This window comes from Rhinopithecus roxellana, chromosome 1 (assembly GCF_007565055.1).
Source record: "Rhinopithecus roxellana isolate Shanxi Qingling chromosome 1, ASM756505v1, whole genome shotgun sequence".
NCBI classification, from domain to species: Eukaryota; Metazoa; Chordata; class Mammalia; order Primates; family Cercopithecidae; genus Rhinopithecus; species Rhinopithecus roxellana.
In genome coordinates, this window is record NC_044549.1 from 197,187,141 (window position 1) to 197,201,077 (window position 13,937).

Here is a 13,937-nt window from a genome sequence, read left to right on the forward strand (position 1 = left end):
GGGAACAATTGTATCAATTACCTATGACTGCATGTCAAACAATTACACAGAATTAGGGATTCCTTTCTCCACTTGTCTCTTTTTGGGTATTTCCTCCATGTTCTCTCTGGCTTCCAAGAGTCCCTTTTCCCAACTCCTCTGTCCAGAAGAACAGGTTTTCTCCCAGGTGACTGTGTCACTGTACCACCGCAGGGCAGCTCCCTGACTGAGAACGGCTTCAGGGAAAGGGAGGAAGAGAAAAAAGGAATCAGCAGTTTCCACCACTTTCTCTAGCTTGCAGCAGCCTTTTTTCCTGGTCCTGTGGCTACATGGTCAGGCTTCTCTCGGACATTTTGCTGATAGTGTCTGGTTGACAATCCCCAATTCATCTATCCTCGGATCAAAGCCAAGAGATAGAGGAGAAAAAATAAAAACAGGAATCTCACTACTCCTGTATCTGTCTTTCTTCAGGCTTTGAGTTTCCTGCCATCACGATCCACCTGCTATTATTTACTTTTCAGAGTCCTTGGATAGTTGTTCTTTGTATATTATTTAGAGATTTTAGTAGTGATCAATCAGTAGGAGACATGGGCGGAGGTGGACTTACTCTATTTTGGTCAGAAATGGAACTCATCAATCTAATAGATGAAAAAACATTTTAAGTCATATTTTTCTTATGAAGAGTGAGTTTGAGAGCATCTTCTCAGGTTAAAGAGACATTTGTGGCCGGGCGCGGTGGCTCAAGCCTGTAATCCCAGCACTTTGGGAGGCCGAGACGGGCGGATCACGAGGTCAGGAGATCGAGACCATCCTGGCTAACACGGTGAAACCCCGTCTCTACTAAAAATACAAAAACTAGCCGGGCGAGGTGGCGGGCGCCTGTAGTCCCAGCTACTCGGGAGGCTGAGGCAGGAGAATGGCGTAAACCCGGGAGGCGGAGCTTGCAGTGAGCTGAGATCTGGCCACTGCATTCCAGCCTGGGCGACAGAGCGAAACTCCGTCTAAAAAAAAAAAAAAAAAAAAAAAAAAGAGACATTTGTCTTTCATTTTCTGTGAATTATCTATTTACATATATTGTCTAATTTTCTATGTATAGAAACTCTTTATATAATAGTACAGTCCTTTATCTTAGATATGATTGTCAAAACTTCTCCTCAGTTTGTCATGTCCTTTGATTTCTCTTATGCTATTTTGTTTGTTTGTTTCTATTTTTGTTTATTGGTCATGAAACCTTCTATTTCTAACTTGTCAATTTTACCAGGCTTTTCTTTTACTACTTACTATTTCTGGGTTGTATCGTACTTAGAAAGACCTACACCTCTCTCTCTCTTCAATTGCTTTTTTTTTTTTTTTTAAACAGGTCTAGCTCTGTTGCCCAGGCTTGAGTGCAGTGGCATGATCTAGACTGACTGCAACTTCTACCTCATGGGTTCAAGTGCTTCTCCTGCCTCAGCCTCCCAAGAAGCTGGGACTACAGGCGTGAGCCACCACACCCAGCTAGTTTTTGTATCTTTAGTAGAGTTGGAGTTTCACCATGTTGCTCAGGCTGGTCTCAAACTCCTGACCTGAAGTGACCCACCCACCTCGGCCTCCCAAAGGGCTGGGATTACAGGCATGAGCCACCACACCTGGCCCAATTACTTTTTAAATTCTTCCATGGTTTCTTGTTTACATCTTATTATGTTATGTTCTTTACTTTTTTTTTTAGACTGAGTCTCAGTGTATCACCCAGGCTGGAGTGCAGTGGTATACTCCTGGCTCACTGCAACTTCTGCCTGCCAGGTTTAGGCAATTCTCGTGCCTCAGCCTCCCGAGTAGCTGGGATTACAGGCATGTGCCACCACGCCTGGCTAATTTTTATACTTTTTTAGTAGAGACCGGGTTTCACCATGTTGGCCAGGCTAGTTTTGAACTCCTGACCTCAAGTGATCTGACCACCTCAGCCTCCCAAAGTGCTGGGATTACAGGCATGAGCCACAGCACCTGGCCATGTTCTTTACTTTTAAAATTTGACCAATCAGGAATTTATTTTGATGTGGGGTAAGTGGAATGGATCCAACTTTATATCTTGATAGCTGCACATTTTCCAACCCCATTTCATTAATAATCCATATTTCCCCCTACCGATTTTAAATGCCACCATTATCATATACTAAATTTCCTTCCCTATTTATGAACTTTCTATTCTATCTTATTAATCTGTTGGTTTATCTCTGTACCAGAATCATAAGATTTTAATTTTTGAATCTTCATAATACATCATTCTCTATCTTTAAACTCTATAATATAATCAGAAAAGTCAACCCACCCGCCAACCCAGAGGTTTCTGTATCTCGAATTCCCTTCATAACCACCTACAATAGCAGCCACTGAAGACTCACTGTCAATAAATTGTTCATTCAAGGTGACTACGTAATTTCACTGTTCATCCAAAGTGATAATTTACATAATTTTTATTCTGTATGCTTAGATTCATAGCATCCCATTTTCCACTAAGTGACAAGGCCACCGTCCACCATTGTCTTCAAACCCAGCCAGTCCCAGATTCCCAGTTTCAGGGTCTGATTTCTGCAACCACTTCCAATACCAAACTTGGCAGTCAAATTTCAGTGCAGAAAACAGAAATCACTGTGTGTATTTTACACAGGAAGATATTTAATAAAGAGAAATAAGTTCTTACCAAATTGGTGGAAGGCCTGAAGAAGCAGCTCTGGGCTGGACATCTTGGAGTGAACAACTCTACTGGGCCAGTCTACCAAAGGAGCTGCTCAGTCTGAGGCCACTGGAGCCAGGCTAGGCCTGGAACCAAGGCCATGGCCTGAATGTGGACACCTTAATCTGTGATCTGGGGATTTCTGAGTTTGATCAAGAGGCTGCCACAGTCACTACTGCTTCTTAACACCCAGGAAGCTGAAGAATAAGGACTGAAACTTGTGACAAAGAAGCCACAACCTTCCTATTCACGGGGAGGCATCCAAAGCCACAGGAGGATGGTTTCCTAACCTCTACCTGCCTGATACCAAGAGAGTGCATCTAACTGGAGAGCCTGATGTTTTTAGGACTCTGACCTCTATACCTCTTTACATAAATCTTGCTCGTTTCTTATAGAGTTTATTTCTAGGCAATTTATTTTTCTAATTGCTAGAGAAACTGTTGTTTCTTCCATTATATTTCTGATTAGTTGTTGCATATATATAATCATTAATTTCTGTATATTAATATTATACTCAGAATAAAATATCATAGTTTATAGTAGTCGGTTTGTTTGTTTGTTTGTTTCTTTGTTTTGTCGCCAGGCTGGAGTGCAGTGGCGCTATCTAAGCTCACCACAATCTCCGTTTCCCGGGTTCAAGCGATTCTCCTGCCTCAGCCTCCCAAGTAGCTGGGACTACAGGCGTGCATAGTAGTTGGTTCTTTTAGGATTTCCAAGTTTGCGGTCATATAATATGAAGGTAATAATTATTTTTCCTCCTTTCTTGTCTTGTTTCTGGTATTAAGAAAATGTTTTTGATGTTCACTCAGCAAGGAGGAGATTGACTTTGGATTTGAGATAAACATATTTTATCATTAAGTAAGAATTTATCAATTCTTATTTTGTTGAAATTCTTTACCTATTAAGGATGAATGCTGGATTTTATTATATGCCTTTTCATCATCTATGGAGATAGTCATGTGATTTTTTTTTCTTAGTAATTTTGAGTTTTGTTAATAGGCTTCCTTATTTAGCCTTTATTCTAAGAGAAATGAGGAGTCACTGGGGAATTCTGAGCAGATGAGAGACATTATTCAGACTTAGATCTTAACAGAATCACTCAGGTTTCTGCGTTGAAATACACAGCAGAGACACAAGGATGGAAGCTGGCTATTGCAATCTTTGAGTCAAGAGATGGATTGATTGTACTGGGGGGTAGCAGCAGAAGTGATGAGAAGCAGTTGGATTTTAGAAATATTTTGATGGTAGAATTTTCAGGAATTGATGACATATTAGATGTAAAGTATGAGAGAAAGAGGAGTCAGCTGATAACTGAGGTAAGGAAAACTATAGGAAAAGCAGATTTGGGAGAAATTCAGGAGCCCTGTGATGGATACTCTTGGGTTTGAGATGACTTTTGGAAATCTGAGTCAGTCAATAGGCCTCTGGCATTCAGGAGAGAGGCCAAAGCTACAGATAAGAATTTGCAAGTTATCAACACAAAATGATATTTGATGCTATGAGATTGGATGAGCTCACCAGAGTTGTGAGTGCAGTTACAGAAGGGAAGAGGACCATGGACTGAGCCTCAATCGTTAACTCCAATAGTAAGAAGTTGAGAGAAGAGAAAATAGCAAAGGAACTTGGGAAAGACTGGTCAATGAGATGTGAGGTAAACCCAGAGAATGGGGAAGGGCAGTGTCTCAGAAGCAAACGAAGAATCTGAATTTAAGAGTTGTGCTATATGTTGATGCTAGGTCAAGTAAGATAAGAACTGAAAAAATAAAGTGACAGCACTAGGATGAACGTATTTGTCCTATCAATTATTATAAATCTAAAATCTAAATACTAACACAGAAATCTAAATACTAAAATCATTTGTGAATAAACAAAGATACTGAAACTGGAGGAATTAAAACTCAGCTCTGTACATTATATAAGAGACACACCTAAGACAAATTGATTCAAAAAGTTTTAAAATAAAAGATGGGCAAAAATACACCAGGCAAATATAAACACCAATAAAGCCAAGATTATGACAAAGTTAAATTCAGAGAAAAGAAACCTATTAAACAAAACAAAGAAGGGGAGTTTAGAATGTTAAGGTGCAGACTTCACAATGACATAACCTTCTATGAGTATATACGCCCTAAGTAACATTGCTACCCCTCAAATGCACCCAGGTGCCCCTGCTTCAGAGCCTTGGCAGTGGTTGCTACCACTGCCTGGAACACTGTCCCCCAGAGCACAAGTAACTCCTTCATTTCCCTGAGACTTTGCTTAAAACCTTATTTTCTCAATGAATCCTACTGTGACTTCCATATTTAAAATCGTAACCTATTCTGTCTAATTCTTTGAAACTCTATTTTGCACATTTTGTTCCTGCTTTTCATGGCCCTTGCTGAATGTTCTTTAGTGCCTGTTCTTTCATGGACTGCTTCCAGTTTTTCCTATTTTTCTCTGATGCTTTTTTTCCCCTTTCACTTCTTTTTGAAGTGCTACCAGCTCATGCTTGATTGGTTGTCTCACTTTCTCTCACGTGAGCTACCTGCAAGAGGTATATGTTAGTAGAATCCAGTTTCCTGGCTGGAAGGAGTTTGACTTATGGTTCAGGATTGAATGAGTGAATTGTTTTAGCCTTTACTTCTCCCAAGCCAAAAACTAGGCAGCTGGAAGGCTGCTGTCAGTGCGGTCTTCTCTCCATGTTCACTGGCTGACTGCTTCCTGCAAATACATGAATTGTCCGCATCTTCATTCAGCTCTGTTCTCCACATGCTGCTCCTCTGGTTAGGATCTGGCTTTGTGACCTCCTCCCACAAGCCTTTTAACTTGGAGTGTGCACTAGCCTCATTTGAGATCTGCAACCCCTTCTGCCAGCTTTCCTACTAACCCTCACTGCCTTGACACCACTCCCACGTGTTTTGTGTGGTTTCGAGTTTGAGATGTCTCCTTGTTTTGCAAAAGTGGGGTTTTCATTTCTGTTCCTCAGTGTCCTCATTACTGCTGAGTGGTTTCTAAGAGAAAGGAGAAATGCTTATAGTATCCACCCTTCTCAAACCAGAGTTGCCAACTGATTTTCTATAAATTAGGGTTTTACTGTTAGCAAAAGCCAAGTTAGGAGTTTCAGCTATTAAAAGGTTTTCAGACTTGGCATAAACATAGTGATTTTTTTTTTCTTTCTAAGACTTGTTTAAAAATATTCTCGTTGTATGAGAGGGACCCACTAAATAACTTCTAGGTCCCCTTCAGCTTGGAAATTCCATGATTCTATGTAACACACCCAACTTACCTCAATGAATGCAGAGAACCCATTATTTTCTAAGGCAAAAGTGCTTATATATTTAAAAAAAAGAAAAGAAAAGAAAGTTACAGGCCGGGCACGAGGATCACACCTATAATCCCAGCACTGTGACAGGCCAAGGCAGGTGGATCACCTGAGGTCAGGAGTTCAAGACCAGACTGGCCAACATGGTGAAACCCCATCTCTACTAAAAATATAAAAACTAACCGGGCGTGGTGCTGGGCACCTGTAATCCCAGCTACTCGGGAGGCTGAGGCAGGAGATTGCTTGAACCCAGAAGACAGGTTGCAGTTAGCCGACATGATACCACTGCATTTCAGCCTGGGCGACACAGTGAGACTCTGTCTCAAAAAAAAAAAAATAGAAAGTTACAAAATTGTAATTTTCTCCTCCAGAATATGATACAGAGTTCAGTGCTTAAGAAACTCGTTTTGAATAAAATTGACAGTGCTGGTTATTTTCTGTTTGTCCACATCTACCCTCTACCCTTCTCCATCCTCCTCTGTGCCCTAGGAGGCACTGGCCTCTGTGGATGCATCAATAGGCTTCCTTGTCCTCTGGTTCCTGATTGGGTTCAGTTAATGGGAGCACTGGCAGGAGACTAGACAGAGGTAAGAGAGTGAGGTCAGAGTATTTGTTCCTTGGCTGTCTCTGTGCTGAGTTATAGCGAGTTGGCCATGTCCCTCAGTGGAAGGCCACAGCTCCAGTCAGGCAGCCTTTTCCATATAGTGGAGTAACTGCTCCTGCTCCTTGCCCTTCAGGCCTAGAATGGTAATGACTCAATTATTACTAGCTTCAGGATGCACCACCATCCCTCATGGTTTCCCTAAACTTTGCTCACACATTTGTGAATAGTCTCTTTTTAAAACTCCACTCAAATTACCAAATTGGAGTATGCCATCTGTTTCCTGCCAGGACTGTGACTGATGCATTGGACATGTTTTGCTGCCCTAAATATATTCCAGCATCTCCATGCAGCACTACACAGTTTCTATAATAGACTTGACTGCCATCCTAAACTCTTCCCAACATGACTCAGATTTTAATGGAGGTAATTCACTATTTGATTTTTCATGTTTGGACAGCCTTCATAAGGCAACTATGACATAATGAAAATAGTTTTAGATGTAAAAATTTAGCTTCTAGTAGGCAATGAATAAAAAGTTTATATAAAGAGCAGTGGTGGTAAAGAGAATTAATATTCTGATCATAAAAATTTCTATTTAAATATAACAGCAATCTTTCTTTAGATCAAATCAATTATAGTCAAGTACTTCGCATCACATTTAAAATGTCTCAGCATATCAAGTAGAAATAAAATGAAGAGAAAAAGAACTTTACATTTTTGCTGAAGACATTTTTTATGTTTTCTATTTTGAAATAGAAAACATAAATTTATTTTCATGTATTAAAAGACCTATCTCATCCTCCTGGAAAGAAAGATTAGGTTGGTGCAAAAGTTATTGCGGTTTTTGCCATTGAGAGTAATGGCAAAAACCGCAATAACTTTTGCACCAACATAATATGTAAACTGTTTCCATCCTCCCTATAGTGTTGAATACAAGTTAGAGTAGATGAAATACCATATAGATATTTTGACTATCTTGGGGAAAGTGTGGTTTTATTTCCACTGTGTTTTTGCTGGAAACCTACAACATAATGACCATTTGACATCTGCCAAATAACCAAAGACACAATTTGGCTCACAGTGCCATTTCAGTTTCTTGTCTTAGCAGGGAAGAGGCTAAATGGCTAATGGGTCTTTTCTGTGTCTTCTGTGTATGTAATACATTCCTAGAATAAAGCCATTGAAGTAATAGAATTCCTTTATGAAATTACTCACCTGAGAACTGCTCACTCTAAATTTAGATTTTGATGAATATAGATATTTTAACTATCAGAATATGCATCATTAGTGTCAAGAACTACAAACGGGTTGAAATTTTACCACATGTATGAGCTAATAAGTTAGCCTGTCACAGTTTCACGGTTGTTGACAGAAGACACAAGACTCCTGGGTCAGAGACAAAAGAATTTATCACTCGTTGTGTAGCAGTCAGCATGGGCTTCATATTTGTGTCAGTTCTCCTTACTCCCCAAGTCCCATAGGAACAATGTGGAACAGCTCGGGTGGATTCTACACAATCAATAAATTTGCATCATAGCTAAAAAACTCAGACTTTTAACCCTGGTATTTTCAAGGGACTGTTAGCAAATGTGCTCAACCTGAGGGAAACATTATTTTTCTTGTCTTGGACAGCAAAAAAAAAAAAAAAAAAAAAAAAAAATCTGCCACTATCTTCAAGGCTGTTGGCTATACAAACATCTTCCAAAAGATATTTAATAATTTTAAACAAAGGGTGTCAGTGCCTTTACTCAGAAGATGGGCAGACACACGAAAGACCCATGTAGAATTATCTCCCAACAATTAGGAGTACCCTTGCCACCAGCACAACTCATGAGTTTTCTCAGCAGATATATATTCTACAGCCTACACAGGTAGCAGACCTTCGGAGTTACATAACTTAGTAAGAGAACAATTGCTAGATTTCATTTTTATATGTCTTTTAATAATTAAAAAAATTAAGATAGATATAATACAAGCACTTAATATAAAAATAAAAAAACTATTAAGAGTGTAAGCCGTGAAAAGTAGGTGGCTTTCCCTGTCTCCCAACCCCCCAGTCTTTCTCCCCAGAGTAAACAAGCTTATTCTGAATGTCCTGGATATACATACTACTTATATATAAATGTTGCATATGATATAGATTTCATACATGTTGGGGCCGCGGTACGTGTATGTATACTCATGTCTTCCCCCACCTGAAATTCTTGTCCTACACACATCTCCACCCTCCAGAAGCAATTAATATTAAAGCAGGTGAAAAATCTAAAACAAGAAGCACTTCAATTTCATCCAGTGGCTTTCGGAATTCTTGCATTTCTTCATTTATTCCCATCTGGTGACCATCCTGGAAGATTTAAGGATAGTTATATCATGATCCTTGCCCTCACTGAGCTCACACCTGTGTTGGGGAGTAAGGCATCTACACACATAAATACAAGATAAAGAATGATTAGCACAGGTAATCAGAGGAGGGATAAACTACTTAAAGCTAGAGGGTCTCATGAGAGGATTGATGGCAGATGTGGTATGTGAGCTAGTCTGATGAAAGAACATGTGGTCCTGTGGCATGTGTGAGTTAGGCAGCAGGTGGAAAGTGGAATAGACAGGCATTTCAGGAAGAAGGAAGACATGAGCAGATGTATAGAGGCAGGAAAGCATGGTGTGGACTAAGGACAGAAGGAACAGTCCATGGAGCTGGGGCAGAAGGATGATGAGGAAAGGAGGGAGGGAGGGGTCATTCATGCAAAAGGGCCTCAAACGCAATGTTACTGCCAGTTATGTTTTTCTTGGGAATATGTGTAGCAACATGATCTTCTTTGGTCCTAATGCAAAAGAACAAGGATACTGAGCCCACATGTAACAGCCTAAGCTTCATTTAGGACACTCATTGCCGGAATCCATATCCTCAAGCACAGATTGCAAAACATTCGGAGCTAAATTTGAGTACCAGAACCGTCTGTGATGTCAAATGCTAGTCGTCTGAACTCTAATCACCCTGAACAACACTTCAAGTCCTCATTCACATATCCCAGACTTAAATAAAAATCCCTCCATCTGGCCATATAACCTATAGATGTTACACTGACTGCTATTTAAGTATTCTCTAGTAAACACAAGTTCATGGCTGAAGATGAATTGTGATTTTTATAAAGTAAATATAGTCCTTTATATATGTGATGAAGTAAACAATGGTAATGTTTTAAAGGTCTTTGACTTAATCTGTCATTATAGTTTTGGTTTCTTTAGTTCGTATAATTTGGTAAGCTCTGGTATCTTTTTTTTTTTTTTTTTTTTTGAGACGGAGTCTCGCTCTTTTACCAGACTGGAGTGCGGTGGTGCGATCTTGGCTCACTGCAACCTCCACCTCCTGGGTTCCAGCAATTATCCTGCCTCAGCCTCCTGAGTAGCTGGGACTACAGATGCACACCCACCACACCCAGCCAATTTTTTGTATTTTAACAAAGACAGGGTTTTACCATGTTGGCCAGGATGGTCTCGATCTCCTGACCTCATGATCTGCCCGCCTTGGCCTCCCAAAGTGCTGGGATTACAGACGTGAGCCACTGTGCCCGACCCAGCTCTGGTGTCTTCTCTTTGAGTGGTCCAGTTTGTCAGATGTTAGCATTTTTATATGGTGAATCCTTAATAAACAAGTAAACAAACAAAAATAAACAAAAAACATAAACAAAAAACAGAGTTGTCCCAGTGTGGGTTTCCCGAGAAGCAGACCCTGAGACAACGATTCGCGTGCAAGCTGTTTATTTGAAGGGAAAGCCCAGGAGGCATAGGTAAGGGAGTGAAGAAGGAAGACAGAAAGGAAGGCAGCCAGTGAAGGGTATGTTGTCAAGAAGGCTGCTACTGTGGTTGACTCCAGCAACCAGTATAGGAGATACCTGCACATCAGTGTCAGTGAGGGAGCTGGTTGAGGACCACTGGCCAAGGGAGGTTAATTTTCTGGCACTTCTGGTGGCCATTTCTGTGAGTAGCAAGGACTCTTGCCACCAGAAGAGCCCTCAGGCAAGGAGATGCACATACTGGCAGTTGACATCAGGTTAGGTGGAGAGTCCAGGGAGGATAAGAGGGGCTTCTGGCAGCATCTGCCACAAAGATCATTTCAGGGCCAAGGGAGTCTTTTGGCTCATATTTCACATTCACAAGTTTAAGTTGAAACACCATCTCTGAGGGTACAGAAGTAGTTACAGAGATATACAGAGAGGATTGAAAGAAGACATCCTTCAAAGTAACTTTAAACTTGTGTCTCATTAACAGACCACAGTAGTAATAATTATACACAATGAATTTAATATTTCTCACAAATCCTTTCTTTATCTTGCAATTCATATAATATATTGTCTTATATTTTTGTGTTTAATAGGCATACTTTGTTAAATGTGGGTGTTGAAAGTATTTAGCACTTAAATTTTTTATAACCCTGAATTGACATTTCTTTATTTTTTAAATATATTGGGAGTCTCAAAAACTGAAAACACCTGGTCTCTCTCACCACTAAAAAGGCCCCATTTAGCTTGGTGCAGTGGCTCAGGCCTATAATCCCAGCACTTTGGGAGGCCAAGGCAGGCCAATCCTTGAGTTCAGGAATTTGAAACCAGCCTGGGCAAAATGGTGAGAATCTGTCTCTACGAATAAATAAATAAAAGTTAGCCAGGCAGGCGTGGTGGTGCATGCCTGCAGTCCCAGCTAGCAGGAAGGCTGTGGTGGGAGGATCAATTGAGCCTGGGAGATGGAGGCTGAAGCGAGCTGTGTTCACACCACTGCACTCCAGCCTGGGTGACAGAGTGAGACCCTGCCTCAGAAAAACAAAAGGCCGGGTCTGGTGGCTCACACCTGTAATTCCAGCATTGTGGGAGGCCAAGGTGGGCGGATCACCTGAGGTCAGGAGTTCAAGACCAGGCTGGCCAACATGGTAAAACCCCGTCTCCACTAAAAATACAAAAATTAGCCGGGCGTGGGGGCACTTGCCTGTAATCCCAGCTACTCAGGAGGCTGAGGCAAGAGAATCACTTGAACCTGGGAAGCAGAGGCTGCAACAAGCCGAGATGGCGCCCCTGCACTCCAGCCTAGGTGATAGAGCAAGACTCCGTCTCAAAACAAACAAACAAGCAAACAAACAAACGCCCCAATTAAAAACAATAGGATCATGGAGAATTAGGGACAAAATTTAGAAGAAAAATAAAAGAGCCCAAGAGACGGTGTCAGGGCATTTTGTTTTCACCTATTAGATAAAGAAGCAGTAGGGTGGCGCACATCGTACCTGCGCAGAACTGTTTCTTCTTGAGCTTCACAGCACTTTGTGTACAGAAATGGAGAATGATACCCAGAAACTCCACTTTGTAGAACTAAGCAGATGGTGCCAGTTGATCCATGAACCTCTCTCAAATCTTGCTTTTTATCTCTTGTCTTAAAGAAAACAATTTATGAGGCAAAAAGTAACCATTGTTGGAGGATAAATCAGAAAGTGGTCATTTTCCCTTTTAGAACTAGTGGGATTTACTACCTGTTCTGAATACAGTATAAGAATATAATGGGCAGCAATGAATGAGTAATCATAAAAATATCCAAAGTAGAATTCCATCAAGTTTTAAAAATTGTTTCCTTCATAAAGCATAAAGAAAATGTGCCTATTTATCTTCAAATACAAGCAGATTAAGTTGAGATACGTTGTTTAATTGAACTGTAAGTTTAAAATTCTTAATGAGATCATCTTGTGAAAACCCAAACTCTACATTATTCCTCCTGAAAATCTGCCTTCTCCAGACTGAAATGTATAAATGGTCGTTGACTAACCAGGCTATAAACTACTCATTTATAAGGATGACCTTCGAACTTGCATTACAATTGAAGAGATGAATAATTTTCACAAGTAATAAATAGATATTTTTGTTGAAATTATGCAATTTATATTAATCCTCTTGATCACAATTTACAAAGAGTTAAGAAGAGAAGTTTTTTTGAGATGTTTTTATGGTGTTAATAAAAATAATACAAATTGGAAAATTTTGATTATAATTACCCCTATTAAAGCAAGTGTCATTTTACTGCGATTTTTAGTCTTCAGAATCAAGCAATAAATGCATGTAATGTTGGCTATTCAGTCTGCTCAATGGGATACAGATGGGATATTGTGACAAATCTTTTTTCTACCTATTTGTGAAAAATGAAATGTTTAGTAAGTATTTTTTAAAGGTAAAAATACTTTAACTCACAAGTAGCCAGAGAGTAGCTAGAGGTTTGTGAAACGGTGGTCAAGGGCCTGATTCCCAGCACTCACTAGGCAGGAAGTTACATACCTGGTGTACAATGAGACAAGTCGTCTCCACAGGAGTTTGCAGTTGCACAACAGCGCCATCAAGTGAAGGGGTGAGAAAGGTGACTCTCAACAACTATTAATACTTCAGGTAGGTGCCACTCCTGTTGAACAAATTGCTCCCAGATATAGCAGCCTAAAACCACAGAGTCATTATGTCACTCAGTTTCTGACAGTCAGGAATGTGGGAGTGGCTTAGCTGAGTGGTTCTGGCTCAGAATCGATTCTGAGGTTGTGGTCAAGATGTCATCTGCAGTCATCTGAAGGCTTGACTCAGGCTGGAGGGTCTGCCTCTATGGTGGCTCCCTCACATGACTGCAGGGAGGTTTCAGTTCCTCACCGGGTAGATCTCTCCACTGGGCTGCTCACCCGTCCTCAGGACACGGCACGGGCTTCCTGCAGAGGGAGGGCTCAGAGACAGAGAGAGCAAGCAGGAAGCTGTAATACCCATGAATCACCTACTCTCCCGTGTCACACACCATCATTTCTGTGTTGTTGTAGCTCTTAGAAGCATGTCACTAGGTCCAGCCCACATTCCAGGGGAGAGGAATCAGGCTTCATCCTTTGAAAGGAGTGTCAAAGAATTTCACATTTTAAATCACCGCAGTGCAGCCAGCCCAGAGATCAGATGACTCAGAGAGTTTGCCCTCACTAGATCTAGAGGGCTCCCATCTATACCCTTGCTAGGCGTTTACAGTGCATTCCTAGCGCTAATGTTTAAGACATAGATCCGAATGCCACACAACTAAAATCAGTTGAAGAATCAATTTGTGATGAAAATACAGCAATTCTGGCTAGGTGCAGTGGTTCTCACCTGTAATCCCAGCACTTTGGGAGGCCGAGTCGGGCAGATCATGAGGTCAGGAGATCGAGACCATCCTGGCCAACATAGTGAAACTCCGTCTTTACTAAAATACAAAAATTAGCCGGGGGTGGTGGTGCATGCCTGTAATCCCAGCTACTCAGGAGGCTGAGGTAGGAGAGTCCCTTGAACCAGGGAGTCGGAGGTTGC

General features: G+C 40.9%; 1 long non-coding RNA gene across 1 annotated transcript; it reads right to left on the minus strand.

The window, feature by feature from the left end:
• Nucleotides 1–10,082: 10,082 nt before the first annotated feature.
• On the minus strand, nucleotides 10,083–13,629 carry LOC104670965. The gene is made up of 3 exons (XR_749219.2): nucleotides 12,909–13,629; nucleotides 11,873–12,018; nucleotides 10,083–10,241 (listed from the first exon to the last, which is right to left on the minus strand). It is a non-coding gene; the product is annotated as an uncharacterized LOC104670965 (long non-coding RNA).
• Between the last annotated feature and the right edge of the window lie 308 nt (nucleotides 13,630–13,937).